This window comes from Pinus tabuliformis, chromosome 8 (assembly GCF_031772625.1).
Source record: "Pinus tabuliformis cultivar Carrire ecotype Pingquan chromosome 8, CPIR1, whole genome shotgun sequence".
NCBI lineage: Eukaryota > Viridiplantae > Streptophyta > Pinopsida > Pinales > Pinaceae > Pinus > Pinus tabuliformis.
Genome location: NC_142294.1, coordinates 126,729,380 through 126,748,326, shown reverse-complemented (window position 1 = coordinate 126,748,326; position 18,947 = coordinate 126,729,380).

The following is an 18,947-nucleotide window of genomic DNA, read 5'->3' as shown; positions in this document are numbered from 1 at the left end:
TATATAGTAAATGTATTTTTGCTATTTTTAATAAACATATAGTATATTTTAATTTTATTTGTTTATTATGGATATTCTCTTAAACATTAAACTTATAATTAAAAGATGTATAGTTAGTTTTTTATGAGATATTGGACTCTATATAAATCAGTATAGATTCATCTTAATTCCATACCTACCATGCGACGAGAGGGATAAAATATTTCAAGATGCAAACCTCTGTTTGACTGCAAAACGCGAGGAAATGTTTGCAACCTAAGAGATTTGATTCCTCCCAGTTGATCCTTAATTTATTGTGGATATTACACTGGACATTTCATCATAACAGATCTAATAAAATTTATGTTTAAAATTTAAAATATACACTGTGATGGTTTAATTCTCCTTACATCTTTAGATCTGTAAATTATTATTTATTGTATATACATGCAAATTAAATTTATGAAAAAATAGAGTAAAATTAAATAAAACTTAAAAACCACAATTGACACAATATATATCATGGGAAACCCTTTTAAGAGAAAACCTAGTTGGAAGGTTAGGATGCTCTCCTCTCTTTCACTAAATAAAAAATGGATGTGAGTACAAGGAAGTGAGGCATGTGGCTAGTGGGATGATATAGTGCAAAAATACTTTTTTTTTTCTCTTTCCCTATCTCTCTCAGCTACTTTCACATCTATGAACCAAAAAGCACTCAAATAGAATGAAACCCCTTTCTGCTGTAGTGGTTAGGTTATAACACATCCTAATAGCCTAATAGTGGTTAACTGTGACTCCTCCAACACTTAATTAAATTTACAATATTGACTCTTCTAGAGTATCCTCCATAGTGGTCACATTATTATCCCCTTTTCCATGAGTAAACAAGGCTTCCATTGTTACATGGAATCCTCTCAAATTATGGTCGTCAAAACAGGAAGGTAAATGCTTGAGTTGCATGAACATACAGACCCCAATTGAGGTTATTCTTGCACCAGTGGAAAGGTATATATCTGTATAATAGGAGGAAACCTAAGAAACAAATGTTTACACTAAAAATAATATATTTTATTCCTCAAACTACGCCCAGAAGGTTGTTGACCCCAATTTGCCAAAGTAGGTACCATCGATAAAAGTCGTCCTTTGAGTTAATTCCTCCACTTTTTCCACTCTAAAACTATAGAGATGCATGAAAAAAAATACAATGATACAATCTAGATCACACCTTTCCATTTTGGGAGGATTTGTTTCCCAAAAATCTTCTACTGAATGAGGTAAGGAAAATTTTCCTCCAACTTCTCATGGGTGTACCATTTCGCCTTGCCTCGAAGTTGTATTTTCAACCCAATTTACAAAAGTTCATGTTTCCCCTATATTTTTTTTTTTCATCTTTCTAGAGAACTATATCCTTTGTCAACCATTCTTGAGCATCTCTTTCCAAATCCCATACAAAAGGTAATACATATTCATCTCCCTAACTTAGCATGAAAGGCTCATAGAGTGTCATATTCTCTACATTCACCACTGATTAAATGCACATGTATGGGGGTAGAATGAGCCTATATGTCTTATCTCCAACATTTTATAGTATCTCAAATGGACCATACTATAGAGCCTTGAGTCTCTTATTCAGACCCTATAGCCTCTCCTTGTTGAGCTAGAACCATACTTTGTCTCAAACCTTGAAGGATTTCTATGTTATATCCTCCTCCAATTGATGGCTTTAATATCATAAGAGGGAGAAAGGGATTAGAAATGTGAGGATTGAAAGTGATATGGTACCTTAATTTTTTCTTAAGTATATGAGTGAAAAAGGAGGTAACCTCTTAATATTATAGTTTCACTAACCTTCATAACAGTGATACATTAGAAAGAACATAGGACTTGGTATGATATGGAAAAGAGGAAAAACAGAGAGTGTGTGTTGCTAAGTTGACCAAATTCCCCAATTTTTCTTCAAATTCATTATACACACACTTAGTTACCCTTTGAAGTGTATTTAATATGCTAAGCCAACTTACCTTGTACAGTTAGAGAATTGGGGTTAAAAAAAAAATCTTTTGACTTTCTTCGAAATTTCCAAACCTCAATTTTGATGTCAACATCATGTTTGTCTTATCAAGAATTTTCTAGTGATATAAATTTTGTCCAATTTGGACTCTAGGATTGCAAATTAGGTTCTTCTAAAGTTTGATTAATTTAAGTGTATCACCTCGCCTTTTCGTCCACGTGGTTCCAACATGGCATGTCCCGATACCTTATTCTTTGGTTTCTCCCCATCCTTATAGGTGGGTGAAGCATATTTATATCTATATCTATATCTATCTATATATATATATATATATATATATATATATATATATATATATATATATATATATATATATATATATATATATATATATATATATAGATATATATAAAGCCTCCGACCATATGACGGCCTGCATTAACACATTCGAACAACAGTGGGAGTTAAACATGCCACTCCCCTCCCTTATTGACAACATTGGGGGGGCATCTCTATTTGGGTTCCATTTCATTATTTCGTGGTTGTGATCCAATGACTCCTCATAGCTTGACTCATCTGGTGGATCACATGCAATAGCACCATCCCCACCCTTTGCTAACATCATTGAATGGGGGGGGGGTGTGTGGGGGTGTCACATTGTTTTGTTTTGTGCATAGTTCTAGGTGGGCATCCAACATTCCACCATCAACTAATTCATTTGATGTTTTTTGACACATCACCCTCTCCTCACTAATGTCATAGAAGGGAGACCCTAGTGATTTCTTGGTTATTAATGTCCCTCAACATAATCAATGGATGTGATTAAGGTGGGACTCCCCCCTCCCCTCACTAATGTCACACGAGGGAAGCCCCTCGAAGGCTTTGACTATCGATCCTATAAGTCAAACCTCACCATCCATTTGAGCCCAATCACCCGCCCTTGGCCATGATATGTAGTTATATGGTCCTATTGGGGATTTCATTTTGAGTTTTTGTGGAAAGAAGAGCCAGGGACAGGTGGCAGTGGTGACCATTAGGGTTGCGAATGTTAGAAAAATTATATATTACAAAGCAATGGAACACATTAAATATTGTAGAAATATAAACATAGAAAACACATAAAACAAGAGAGACATAGATATACGTGGTTCACCTAGTTTGGGCTACATCCATGGAGAAACATCCAGTCCTTCTTTTATTATATTATCCAACAAACTGAAGAGATACAACCTACAACAAATCTGCTGTAACACCCTCTTCGCTCTCAATCTCCTCTCTCTTCCTTACTCAAAATATAGATATACATAGACGCAATACAATTCCCTCATATATAGTCAGGGGTTGCCTTCTAGGGCAAAAAACCCTAAATTAAACATAACTTCTACTGTTAGATCATCCGCCTAATGAACGACCTAGATTGACTAGAAATTACTAGACCTTTACAAGGCAATTTTACATCTATTTTTAGCTTCAGGGGTGGTGCCCCTGAACCCCCATCGAGGACCGCTGGCCCTCGGACCCCCCAAGCGGGGGGGATTAGCCCCCCCGAACCCCCGTGGGGGGGACAAGGCCCCCCCCACACCCCCCCCCCCCCCCCCCCGCATGGAGGGGTGTATAGTCTTATTGGGATATACATTTGACTGAAACCTTTGAATACAGAAGATAATCAGGCTCCACACCCAATAGCGGCGATGAAAACAGAGTGGGGAACAAGAACCAGTAGTTGTGGGAAGGTGGTGTTGAGGAGTAGGAGAAGATGAGCAAGGGGAGAGGAAAGTCAATAAAGGATAAAGTCAATCAATCACAAGATAAGAGGAACTAGCAGTTTGAGTGTAGGGCAGAAGATAAAAGGTAGAAGGGAGGGAAAGAAGCGAATGGTTGTTGATCAGTTAAGTGAGCTAGGGATCAGTAGAGACTTCCTAAGTTGCAGAAAGGCCTGAATCACTCCTCACCCTATCTATCTCTATGCCTATGGGTTAATTACTTATCTATTACATTATGTTAAGATTAATGAAAGAGACAAATCGGATCAACAATGTATTCTTGAGTTCTGTGTTGGTTCTTTAAAATTTTTGAATTTGTGTCTATAGGCCGCATGGTTTCCTAAGATGATATGAGTAGAATTGTATGGTTAGATTAAGGAGGATGATTGATTTTTATGAATCAATATTTTCCGCTTCTTGTGATTCCCTTGGTGCCTTAGTCAAGCTATCTTACTTTAGACGTGGCATGCCTCGAGTGAGACTCCTTACCCTTTATGGGTAAGGTGAAAATGACGTGTTTCTCTGGACTAGAGTGAAGCCTTGTTGGCCCCTTCTTCCTGAACCCAAGGCCTATACCATGTTGTCATTTTCGTGCAAACAGATGGTTCTATTGTTGGGACTTGAAATAAAAAATGGGGGTTCAAAATATGGCATCAAGGATTTTAAGAAGGAGATACGAAACTGGTGGGATGACCAAGTGGATTAGTTTGTATCCCAGCAAATCATACTTTGTAACTGATCTATTGCTAAAGTGAAGGAAGAAATTTTATATTCAGAAGCTACAAGTGATTAGTACGAGATACTTTAGGGTAAGTTCTGAGAGGAACTATACAACTGGTTGTGGCGACTACACATGAAGGGTCAAATGGGAGGATAGAAATTATGTCATCATGATTGGATTCCCATAGATCTTGTGGCGCTCCACTGTCTCACATGGATATGATGAGAGCGGTAGAATTTTTGGTGAAAGCTACCCTAGAAGGATACGTGGTCGAGATCGTAGCAGAAAGCTACCAACCCTTCTTAAAGGCTGACATTGTGTTCCAAACTGGGCTAAGAGGGAAGCTACTGAAAGAAATACCTCTCTGGATTAAGGTTTTAATGATAGAAGAAGGCTTGAGTCCTTTCCAAGGGTGAAGCATGGCACTGTAAACCCCTAGTACAGGGGAGAGGACCTAAGGGGAGAAATTCTACAGAGCGGGTGACCAAGATGCTGTTAGAGGGATGGATGGAGAATATTCACGGAGGGCTAGGGAGGTAAGAGTGTTGAGGAGAGAGTAGATACAAGAGAAGTGGAAAGAAAGAGCCATGCAGGCTATCACAAGGCAACCAGAGGGACTACACCAAGCAAGATAAGTATTTAAGAGTCCATAGGAGAGAGACAGAAGGGAGAATAATATGACAAGAAGGATAGAGACAGCAAGGACAACCAGAAGTCCAAAGGGAGATATGATCCCTCCCTCCCCAGTTGTGAGGGAGGGGTTAGATGCAGATGGTCATGGTAACCCCGAGGAAGACATGGAGGATGAGATGTGCTTCATGATGGGAAGATTGTTTTAGGATGATGTTGCATCTAAAAGAATCAAAGATCGAAACCACTGAGGCTCAGGTAGTGTTCCCCCCAACCTTCCCCTGGTACTCTACAATAACCCTAGTAAATTTGTTACTAAGTTGCTTAAGGTGATAAGAGTGAATAGTGTGCATGTTAAATATAGGACTAGTACTTCTAATAGTAGTGAAAATAATATAAATATTAATATGGGATTACAAGGATTTGAACAGCCGGGAACCCAAGGCTTTGTGCTTCTATCATGAACATAGTCCAATATGGCGGGATCATTTACAAGAGATATAGAATTCTGTGGCAGAGGGAATGAAGACATAGAACAAAACTAGTACCTATGTGAGGCTATATGGAGGGTTTTTTAGATTCCTGATAATGTGAGGATGATAAATTTCCACAAAAATCTCTAGGAACGAGCCCTACGGTGGTTTATAAAATGGGCGGAGTTACACCAGAACCTGACCGTAGATGAGATTAAGAGGAACTTTGTACAAGAGTTCAAACTCCCCCAAACGGATCAACAAGGGTTGTCGAAGTTGTGGGAGATCAAGTAGTGGGAGGGAGAAAATGCCTAGGAGCTAACACAGAGGTTCAAATATGTAATTGGCAAGCTCAACTAGACTATCCATCCAAATCATCAAAGGGATTGGTTCATCAAGGCACTTTTACCCCTCACCTGGACGCTATTGACACAACAAAATATAAAGACACTACAGGATTCCATAGAGTATGTGACCCACATAAAGGCTATGGCGGGATATCCACAAGACTACCACGAGGGGTCCACATCACATGATCCCTCCATCTTGGGTCTACAACACAATATTGCTAGCTTAATAGAGAAGTTGAAAGATCTACAGCCATCCCAGCCTACGAGATTGAACGTGTGGTGTGCCAACTGTCGAGTGGAGGGTCATGTCGTAACAGAGTGCCCAAGGTTGAGGGGCATGGGTAGCACATTGGGGCCAGTGGGACCATCAGGGGCCCCAACTATGGAAGGGATCACGGCAGTAGGATGGCAAGGTGCATTCATGGGTCATTACCCACCAGAATACTATGAAGTGTGTAGGACATATGGACACTCGTTGCGCTTATGCCTGATAATGTAGAAATATTAGAATGTCCCAAATAATAACTATTGTGAGTTCTACGCATATACAACTCACTATACTGACTAGTTTTGAAAGCAAGATGTGCTAGCTAATTGGCTAGACTGGTCAACGTTTAGGGTAAATGAAACTGCACGAAGTGGGCGAGGAGGAGGAGGAACAAGAGGAGGTAGAACACAAGGCAGGTGGCCTAGGTTTTGCTATAACTATGGTCAAGAGGGACATGTCGCTCAGTACGCCCCCTACCAAGAAGACCCTGGTGCTCACAATGAAGGGTCAACATCCACTTAGTGGAGGATTTCCCTAAGCTTATCTCAAGGTGGGAAGAACGAACTAGACAACGGGGGACGAAACTAATCAATGCAGAACCAAGGATTACCGAGATAGCCCCACCTTCCAACATAAACATAGTCACCCATGGTAGTAAGAATACAAGGGCTGACTAAGGTGCCATAGACCATCCAACACTCATTTGGGTGGCTTCACCAAAGCGGTTATACAACTCTAGACAATAGAAGCAATACTACCAAGAGGCAGAAAAACTACTTGAAAATTTGAGAGACTCTCAGAAGGATAATATGCCCGACCTTAAAAAAGCCACTATGGTCGGCTGACTAAGGAATGGTTTAGGTTGTTCTTACAAATTTTCAACAACGACTAGATGCTAGGGGAGTTGTGTAGAAGCTTGAAAGAAATCCTACCAGAGGAGGAAACTGGAGAAGGGAATGTCTTGATGAACTTTCCTGAGAAACACACAAGGCAAGTGAGGAGAAATAATAAGAGAATGGGGAGGGAGTTCAGGATTAATGCGTAGGTTGTGGGGTTTCAAATTAAATATACTATGTTAGACGTGGGTTTGGACGTCAATATCTTACCATGGAAGTCATGGGAGGCACTAGAAAAACCGCAATTGAAGTTCTCACCAATTCAATTGTTGATGGCCAACCAATAATGTATAATTCCGATTGGGAGACTGGAGGAAATAGAAGTAGATGTGGGGGGGTGAAGAAACATGCAGATTTTGAGGTGGTATATATCATGGGAGATAAATATCCTTACTCAACACTGCTAGATATTGACTGGGGCTATGAGAACTACGATGTTATCAACCTAAAGAAGAAATTGATGATATTTGAAGTGGAAGGAGTACGAGTCATCAAGCCACTGGACCCATACCAGGGATCTAGATTCACAGAAATGGTAGATGACAGACTTGACCCAAGGATGTTAGACTAGTTATACCAGTTGACAGTAGGAAAGAGAGAATATTACATCAACCCCACAGCAGAAGGATCGGTCAGTTGGAGGAGTATACCGAGCGAAGAACTTGGCTCTGAGGCAGCATGGGATACTTGGCAGCAAGACTGATATGAAGTTGATACTAGACAATATGCTACGATATGCCACACCAAATGGATTGGAATAGAGATAAGGGATTTTCCCACTTTCCATGGCATATATTCAATAGATTTATTTCTCAGTAAGGTTGACAAAACTCTAAGGGAAAGCCACAAAAAATCATTGCTAGACATTGTGATGCAAGCAACCCCCGCACTTTGGTGGGGAGTACACCGCAACAACCTCTAGGACTGGGGAAGAATCAAGAGGGTCATGAGGGGATTCAATTAGGTGGGGGATTGCCAGTAAGAGATCACAAAATACAGGGGGAGCTCAAATCCCCGACAACACCTAGAGAACTACATAAAGAGATGGAACAGAGAAAGAGTTCCAAAGTAACTATAGATACACATGTTCATACACACATTAGGCATAGTCCCTGAAGCGTGGTACATACTGAAAGAGATACGAAGACAAATAATGTTCATACACACCTTAGGCATAGTCCCTCAAGTGTGGTACATATAGAAAGACATATGAAGACAAATAGGGGATTGGGACACCCTAGCAGAACAATTTAGTAACAGTTTCTCATTTAAATATAGTGACACACAACTAACTAAGGCTCTATATGCCATTAAAATGATCCTCTTCAACTGAGGCCAATTATGGGAAGGATGCATCGATAAGAGGTTCCTGCAGTACTTTTATGAGTCAGGATACCCATAGGCCATGGCATGTGGGAAGGTGAACGCATATCCATAGGAGGATGACCTAGAAGGGTTGAGGCACCTTGCATTTCATGAGACTAAAGGGGAGGGGGATATCCAGGAAGGACTTGTAACATATGCTCTGCACTTGCTCCTAGTAAACTGGTAGAAGCCCAACATTGGCATGGAGGATAAACCTAAGATGGCGTCAATACGGGACTAATGGGATGAGCACACGACAAGGGAAGTTTTTGATCTCTTACAGGAGTATGTGGATTTGTTCCCAGCTTCAGTTGCAGAGTTAAAAGGAATTAAGGATGAAATCGGGGAAATGAATATTTTAATGAAACCTAATTCCAAGCCTGTGAAGCACAGACCATACAGGTTGAACCTAAGAGTAAAGGAGAAGGTGAAGAAATAAATAGACAAGATGTTGGAAGCAGGACTTATTTTTTTGATGGATGTGGAAGAACAAGCCAGCCCAATAGTGATACAGAATAAGAAAGATGCCACAGAGATAAGATTCTACGTATACTATCACATCCTTAACAATGCTTACATGCATGACCCATTTCCCACACCCTTCAATGATGAGTTCCTAGACAACATTGCGGGGAATGAAGCATACTCCTTCATGGATGGGTTTTGAGGGTACCATCATGTCAGAATAGATGAAGAGGAAAATATGAAGACCACTTTCATGAGAAAGTGGGGGTCATATGCTTACCACGTGATGCCATTTTGCCTCAAGAATGTGCCTATTATATTCTCTCATGTTTTCATCACCACATTTAGAGATTACATTCACATATTCCTGGAGATATACACGAATGACTAGAGAGTATACAACCTATTGAAGAAGCACACTAGCCTACTCAGAGTAATGTTTAATCATTGCCAGCAATTAAAGGTCTCCTTGAACCTGAAGAAGTGTATATTTGAAGTTCCATTCGGCACACTGCTAGGCCACATTGTATGCAAGGACGGAGTCGACATGGACCCTTCCAAGGTTATGGTAACTATAAACATGGACCCACCAGCCAATGTGAAGTAGGTGTGATAGACGTTGGGCCACACAGGGTACTATTGTAGATTCATTCATAACTACACTTCCATCACTGCCCCAATGGAAAAGATGCTCAAGAAAGCATAAGCATTCACATGGTTGGAGGATTGTCAGGCTGCATTAAATATACTGAAGGAGAAGCTGGTAAGTGATCCAATTTTAGTATATCCTGATTGGAATAAGTAGTTCCATGTACATATTGATGCAACTATCTTGAGGCTATGTTAGTGCAACAACGAGAAGGGAACTTGGACCATTGCATCTACTTTTTTTGGCAGGAAGTTGTCCAATGTAGAGAAAAGCTACACCATGACCAAGAGAGAAGAATTAGCCATGGTGTATTCGTTACAAGCATTTAGGTACTACTTTCTTGGGGGGGCATTCAATTTCTTCACAACTCACTCGGCATTGAAATACCTAGTCAACAAGCCAGTATTTGAAGGGAGGGTATGCATATGGTTGCTATTGTTCCAGGAATTCACATTCAAGGTAATCATCACACTCAAGGTAATCATCAAACTAGGTCAATTGAACATTGGGCCTAATCACCTGTATAGACTAGAATCGATGGAAAGTGGGGGCTCCCTGGACGACCAATTACCTAATATTGATTTGTTTAGAGTGGAAGAAATACTTGAATACTTAGAAGTGATCACAACATTCATGGCCATAGGGAAATGTCCATAGGAGTACACAGTGATGCAAAGAAGATACATGGTTTTGCAAGAAGCTAACTATTAGCTTATCGCATGACATTTGTACAAGTTGGGGTTGGATCAAGTGTTGCAGCAATGTGTCCTGTAACACGAGTGTCAGGAAGTTCTATGGGAGTGTCACTTCGAAGTTGCGGGTGACCACATAACGGGGAAGGCGACTACAAGGAATTTTTTGCAACTGGGGCTCTGGTGGTCAATAGTATGCAATGATGCTAAGGAGTATGCTAAAGGATGCAATGTGTGTCATAGGGTTGGGTAACCATCGCATCACAATGAACTCCTGCTACAGCAAGTACGTGCCTTGCAAATATTTGTAAAGTGGAAAATTGATTTCATCGATCCGATCAATCCACTGGCACGTCATACCCAAGCCAGGTACATCATCACGATGACTGAGTATCTCACGAGATAGGCTGATGTGGCACTAGTGAAAGATTATACATCAGACACAACCATAAGGTTCATTTTTGAAAATATAATCTCAAGGTTTGGTTGCCTAAGAAGCCTCACAAGCGAACAAGGAGCTCACTTCATTAATGAAATGATCACTTCTCTGTTGCAAAACTTCCTGGCCCAACACCACAAGGGAAGCCCATATCATCTAGAGGATAATATAACCGTAGATGCATTTAACAAGATACTTGAAAAGGGCTTAACCAAGGTGTGATCCAAACTTAAACATGAATGAAACAACTTATAGATATAACCATAAACATAGAGATGCAACAGAAAAACACTTTATTTCATTAATAGAAAAATACTGAACTATGCTTACAAACAGAATGGAAATAAGATAGATCGGGCGATGGTAGCTTATCTCTGAGAAGAGATGTGGTAGCTACATGCCTCTGAACTAAGTTACAATGAGGCTCAAGGGTCTTTTTATTATTGAACAATAAGGGAAAACCATAAACAACCAAAACCCTAACTTGAGGAGATGTAACACCAAGAGTTTATGGGCCTCATTGGGGTTAGTTTTGTAGCCAACTTCTTGGGGTCGTAACTTGGTCATATTATCTTTCTTTGACATCTAAGATATTTTATTGGAAATATATCTCTGAGGACTATAGCTACTACTGTGATTGCCATATTTATCGCCCGAGGAATTTTACCAAAAAAAAGTCATTTAGGGCCTCAAAATGGCTCTGGAAGTTTAGAACCTGAAAAACTGCCATAAATAGTAAATTGTGCTACAATTAAGGAAACATATGAAACTGGCTGGGGGGTTTAGGTGGAATAGGCGGGTGGCCACCAATATCCACCTGGATCATTCCTCCCCCTTAGGAAGCAATGGTGCCCATTGCGTGCAGAGACTCCATGAGGTGAGGAAATTTATGTTGAACCTGGCCCTTGGGGAACCACCTGCCCTAGTGACGGAGTTGGCCTACTTTGATAACTTGATATAGTTGTATCCTCTGTTGTTGAGTGTTCTAGACCTATGTGTCCATGATCTAATCAGTTGTGGCCTATTCCATGCAGTCCGGGTTGAGCTCTATTGGTGTGAGTTGTTATGCAATGTCAGATGTGTCCAACAATGGTGGAAAGTATGGTTGAAGGCGATCTACTTTGAACACTGGGTGAAGACCGAGGAACGGTGTGATCCTAACCTGGAAGAAATTGCCACCGATGGCCTTGGTGATGGTGTATGGCCCATATCAGAGTGAGAGAAGCTTGTGGTGGGGTCCAGCAAGGCACTCTTTCTGCAAATGAAGCCAAACTTTGCTGCCCACGTGGAACTTGTGCAACACTCAATGCTAATCATGGCACCGCTTGTGCTTAAAATTGGATTTGTCCAATGTAGCATGGACCTACTGCAGATGTTTTGAATGAACTCAATGAAGTTATTAGCCCTTTCAGCTTCGAACTATACGTGAGCTGACTCTACCTGAGTGGCTGCGAATGGTATGGCCACATCAATGGGGCACAATGGCTGAAATCCCAGCATTACCTGAAAGGGGTTGTGGCATGTTGAACCGTGGAGAGCTCCGTTGTAGCTGTGTTGGACATATGGGATATTTTCATCCTATGTGCGTGGATGCTTCGAGTTGTACATGCACAGAATGTGTACGCTTATCCTGTTGAAAGCCTCTGTTTGTCCATCAGTTTAGTGATGGAAAGTCATAGACTTAGTGAGTTTTGTATCTAGCATCAATGACAGACTTGACCAAAATGCACTCAAGAATCTACTGTCCTGATCTGACATAATGGAATGTGGGATCCCAAATTGTACCCACACTTACTCAAAGAAGAGCTTCACAGTGGTCTCTACTATGATACTCTTCTTGCAGGCTGCCATGTTAGCCATCTTAGAGAATATTTCGATGACCATGAAAACGCAATTGTTGTTGTTCTTAGTAGAGGTAAGGCTTGACATATAATCCATGGAGATAGATTCCCAAGGCTGACTAGGAGTAGGTAGAGGAGTATACAGGCCATGCTTCTTGATGGTTGGTTTGGCAATGGCACAAGTCGTGTAGGATCTAATATACTTTCCAACATCCTCATGATGTCTCAACCAATAAAAATACTTCTGCAATACTGCCAATATTTTCTCTACTCTGAAATGTCCAGTGACCTGACTGTAGTAGGCCTCCCAAATCATCTTGGCACACTCACTTGAAGGAACACAAATATGTCCCAAGTGTCATAACAGTGCATCCTAAAGGTGCAAATTTGGAACTTTCTTCCCTTCCAAGAGTGTCTGGTATATGCTACCAAATTTTGGATCGCTTTTGTAAATATCTAGCCCACAGGAGTCAAGCACAATGATTAACATCATGACTAGTGGTCGGCTGAGGCAATCAATGACATTATTGGTGTTGCCTTTATTATACTTAATGTTCAAATGGAACTGCTACAGATAGGTGGACCATTTTTTATGGAAATCATTTTGCAACTTCCCTTGTGTCTGTATGAACTGCAGAGGCCGGTGGTCTATGTGGATGACTGTTTCCTTCCCCATAATGTAATTCTTCCATTGACAACAGGCCTGCACAATGGAATACATTTCTTTATCATAAGTGGGGTACTTTCATATTTTGTCTAAAGGTGTCTCACTATGGTAAGCCATTGGATGCCCTTGTTGAGTAAGAACTGCACCAATGACATAGTCGAAGGCATTTGTCTCAATCTCAAATGGTTGTTGCAAGTCTCATAATGTGAGCACTGGTATAGAACAGAGGTGATTCTTCAACTTGGAGAATGCTCGTTGTTGCGTTTCTGACCAAAAGAACTTTTCTTTCTCTCTACCCTTGGTAACTTGACTTAAAGGCCGAGTGATATGAGAGAACCCAAACATGAACCTATGTAGAAATTGGAAACACCCAAAAAGTTGCAGACCTCTGTTAGAGTGGTTGGGGCTAGCCAATCCTAAATGACTTTTATCTTGGATGAGTCCACATGTACTCCCTACTCATCAATGATGTACCTCAAATATTGAACCTGGGTTAGGACAAAGGTGCATTTCTCCAAATTAGCACATATATTGTGTTGTAGAAGGGTTTGAAGGACATGTCAAATATGGTCAATATGCTCTTCCCAACTCTAGCTGAAGATGAAGATTTCATCTAAATACACCACCATGAATGCATTGTTGAAGGGCCGCAAGATGTTTTCCATCAGTCTCTTGAAGGTTGTAGGGGCGTTCGTCAATCTGAATAGCGTAACTAACCATTCAAAAAGGCCCTCCTTTGATTTGAAGGCAGTCTTCCATAGTCTTCCACACATCGGAGGGTTCGATAGGCACTTAGTGATAACTTGGATTCATGTCAATCTTGTTGAGATATTTGGCCCCCTTGAGTTGGTCCAGAAGGTCATATTTTTCCAGAAAGTGATCTTTTTCAGCACCCGATAGTCAATATAGAGCCTCCGGGTCCCATCCTTCTTCTGTACCAAAACAATTGGGCTCCCAAAGGGTGATGAGATTGGCCTGATGTACCCTTTTTGTAGTAGTTCCTAAATCTTCCTCTTGATCTCATAATTCTCTAGAATAGAGCGATGGATTCGTCCATTGGGCAACGGTGCACCCGAAGTTAGATCAATGGAGTTCTTGACCTTATAGTGTAGAGCCACCCGTGTGGGTGAGGTGAAAATGTTTTTGTACTCCTCCATGACCTTGTCCATATGTGTGTTTTGTGCGGAGGAGATCTACCTCGAAGCTATGGCCACAACCTTGTTCTTGCCTTGGGGGTGAATTACAAGGAAAACAAATTTCCTGGTCTGGGAAATGATCTTACTGCATTGCTTCGCAGTGTTCAAAGAGATGGTGGTAGGCAGGGCTACCTCCAGTAACCTGTAAAACTTATTGTTGGTGTCCATGTATGAACAAATTATCCACTCCTTTTCCTACATTAATGTATCAATCCAGGTGCATATTCTTTTCAAGGCAACACTCAAGGTATATGCAGGGGCAAGGTTACGATCTGCGCTCAACCAAGGGTTCGTGATTGACAATCAAAACATTGTTGAAATAGAAGTAAAACTCAACTACAGAACATAAAAAGGTATTCAGTTATCTAAGAGATCTGTAACAATGAAAAGAAATAAATGCGGCAGTAGAAAATACACACAACACAAGGAAACACACAGCACCTGATCAGAAGAGCGGCCCCATCTCTCTGTTCAAGGCTGTGTTACTCACAGTGAGCGATAGATCAGCAAAGGGTTTCTATCTTACTAATCTTAATAATGTTGTTACAATACCATACAGGGGTCCCCCCTTGATACAAGAATGACCCATCTTTCATACAATACAAAGGAGAATAATTCTCCCCAAAACCTAGAAACTATATGCCCAAAGATATACATAAGTTGTATCACAATACTAGCACCGAGAAAGTAAGAACAAGAATGGTAAAAAATGGGTTGAGAGCAGTTGCAATCATTTATGTTGCTTTTTCATGGTCAATCAGCTACTGTGGATCACGAAACTTCTGCGATATGCTGCACGGTCAACACTTGTGCTCCATAATCTCCAGTCATCACAAGTTTTAGTGGTTTGTGTAGGTAGAAACCTTCATGACTCTACTTCATTAATTAAATATACCAAGAGACAATAAAGGGGAATTACCTCATAATATTACACAGTAAATATATGCGAATGAATGCAAAAAGGATGAAAAGTGGAGTGGAAATGCATGGAAAAGATAGGACAATTTGGTGCCCAACATCTCCCCCCAACTATCCTTCTTCACGCCCTTGTGTATCTCACTATCTCTGCGGGTCTGGGTTGGATAGGCTATGTGCTTCTTGAAGCCGGGCGAGATCATATTCCTCAGCCATTTCTATTCCTAGAACCTTGAACCCTTCTGAGAGAACTTCCTTCCGCCAATCATTTGGTACATTATAGACTAGGGTGTAGTTTTCTGCTGGTATCCATAGAATAGGGTACTAGAATCAAATTCCCATCCATCGGACCCCACATGTTTGGATGGACACCAAATATCTTGGCACCCTACTAAGTGCCCGTGCAAAATTTTGTGCTCCAAATGGTTCTCTGTTCCGGACTGATGTGGGTGACATCATCCACCTCGTCTAATAATTATCCAAGGCCTCAGCCTGAAACATGACCAATTGTTTGATGTAGAGATCTATGCACCACTTTTGTGTCCTCGGCATCTGTTCCTTGTTTCCCATAATTTCCAAAAATGTAGTGTGATTATTATACATAGTCGTTGATCTCTCAAGTTCTCCTCTTACCATAAAAGGTTTCGTGGCTTGATTTGACTTGAACGTGTCAGAAGCCTTCTGCCTTCTCTCTCAACACATAAGAGATACCCATGCATATAAAGCTCGCACATCAAGTGCTGAGTTGGCACATCATGGGCCCTCAACTGGATGCTTTCCAAACAAAAGAAAAGAAAGCTGTCATGCAAAAATAAAGAGTAACAAGAAGCAAGAGGGTGACATGCCATCGCTTCCTGTGCTAAATGGAGCATCTTCTCTTTATTGGTTTTTAACTCTACTACTTGCCTTTCCAGCTACTCCTCCTTGAATTGCTACTTTGCATGCCTCAGTCACATTATATCAATGTGCTCTACATATTCAAAGATAGTCATGGATGCTCGCTCTTGGGTTTTCTTAGCTTCATTCCAATATCGCGTCATGATGGACTTCTAGGTTTGTACCTCACCCAACAAAAGAAACTCATGGCCTTCAAACAAATATTCTATCGGGTCTGTCTGAGTGGCAATATAAGTTGTTTCCACTTCATCTACCTGCATCCCTGCTTCAGTCGTCATGGTTTTGGGCTTCTTAGCCCGTTGTTTATATTTCTTCACTTGGTTCTTCAACTGTTGCATCTGTTTCCTTAGCCTCTTTCACTCTATTTTGAGTCGCATCATTTCTTTAAACTGAAGCTAATATTTCTGCTTCATAGGCAGCCTTCGTTGTTCACACAACTCCACCCATTCTTGTTTAACCACCGCCTCATCTAGTAATATAGCTGGTTCGACAGGTGGTGATTTACCCGAGGGAGTATCCACAGGGTTACTCGATGGGGCTTTTTTGCTTGGTTTCTCTTCCTGGGGAGAAGCCATTTCCTTACTGTCTCCTACCTCGCCCTATTGTGAAGCTATCTTTACAGGTGGCAGGCTCACTTGGTGAATGTCTATCGGTGGTTTAGCTAAACATTCCCTTCTAGGTTCCCTCGTTTCCAAAACATCTGCCTCTTCCTCTGTTTTGGGTTCTTGAGAGAGGTACCTGTGGGGATCTGTGGCCAACAACCCTGTGGCAATTGGTACCTTCCTCGACCCATCATATTTCAAAATCAGTGGAATGACAGGTAGAGCAACACACCCTTTCCCCTTTCAAAATGGAGAAGTAAGAGGAAAATTGGAAGAATTCGCATACCTAATCTATCTCAGTGCCATTTGTGGTCTCAAGCTCTTTCCCTCTATCTGTAGCATCTCCGCTCTGGGTTAAAACCCTTGCCTATGCAGTCCCTTGTTCCTGTGGAACAACATCAATCCCGACATTTAATTCCTCTGTGGTCTCCAAAGTCAGACAGGTTGATGGTGGTTCTTGTGGGACACCACCTTCCATGTCCAACATTTCTTGAATAGATGATGTTGGCACTGTTTCTTCTAGCTCGACATTGATCCAGATGGATTCTTGCATAATCACATCGATTCTGTCCATTAAACCCCTATCCTCTTCTTCTATTAGCCCACAGTTCTTTCAACTTCAGGCCCTTCTCGTTCTAGTTCGTCTTCCTCCATTGGTTCTATAGTCGAGGGTGGTTCTTGTGGGACACCCCAGCTGCAATATTAATGAATTACTCCACCTCAGACTGATGTGGTCCCTCTTTGCTTATTATAGTGCTGCTGATTTGCTCTACTGGATCTATAGTCGAGGCCAATTCTTGAAGGACAGCTTGGGTCATGGTGCTAGCGGCCCTTTCTATATTGGCCCCTTGCTGCAGCACTTCTGCTTCCATTGGTTCCAAGGTTGAGGCTGGTTCTTGTGGAGTAGCCTCGACTGTCCTCCCTGATTCACGCTCCTGATTTTGTTTATGCTCTTCAAGTTCCACCTCCATTCCCTCTGGTTCCTCTTGATCTATGTATTCATCCTCTACTCCAGTTCCTTACTCCATCTCTTCCAACTCTTCCTCTCTAGCAGTTCTAGCAGCCGTTATTTCTTCCTTTGTATAATCCAAGAATGTTTCCCATGGGATTTGAAATCGACCAATTGCATGCATGACTAGTAGCCAGACTAGGCCATGGTTGGTAATGACTACTGCCACTTGTCGCGAACACCGAGCAGAGTGCGCCATCAGCTGGAGACTTCTTAATAGGAAGAAAGGAATATTCAATGAGAAGGCTTCCACCTGTGGGAACCAGAGGTGATCCAATATTCTGAAATGGTATTTAAACATGGTGGTATACCTCCCCTCACAGGTTATGTATCTCATTACAAAACCTACTACATCACCCCATGGGTGTGGTAATGACTTTCGGTCGTACCCTCATCCCTTCTTAACAACATTTTCTCCAGCCTTTAAGAATGCTTCGGGGAACTCCAGAAGGGCAGTTCTTCGTGAAAGCCATTTCTTCCCATGCTGGGGTAGCCCGCTGAACTCTGCAATGGTTTCTTCTATAATAGGGATTTCTATCACCCGGACCTAAGAGCTCTCTTCTTCTAAATTGAGTGAAAATTCAATTGCAATTACCTTTTTAAATCCTTGCAACCTGTCAAAATAAACATTCCACCCTACATTTTCGAAGACCTACCATACCTCCAGATTGTTTTCGACCATTGTCGTGCCCTCTGGCTCATGGTGCACAGCCAGCCCACCCATCGCTGTAAGAATTGGATCAACACGATGGGTACAGTCAATTGGTAGGGGGAGAGTAACAACAACCAAACTTATGATGGCAATATTATTAGCATGGTGACCGCGAGATGAAAGGATGATAATAATGATTGGTACACCTAAAAAAACACAACAATTAATGAAAGGGTATGGTAGTACATGTGAATGATTATGGAAATTGAATACAACGTACTGGGGAAATGAACAGTAAAGTTCTTGGCATACGATTCTAAATTTTAAGGCATAGAAATCATGACTACAAAATCGCACAATTTTTTGGTTTTGGTTTTCATTGGATTTGGTAATGATGTGATATGATTACAATTTTAGGTACACCGTTGTTTCTTTATGACGGGACCCCCCCAACATAAATGTGGTCA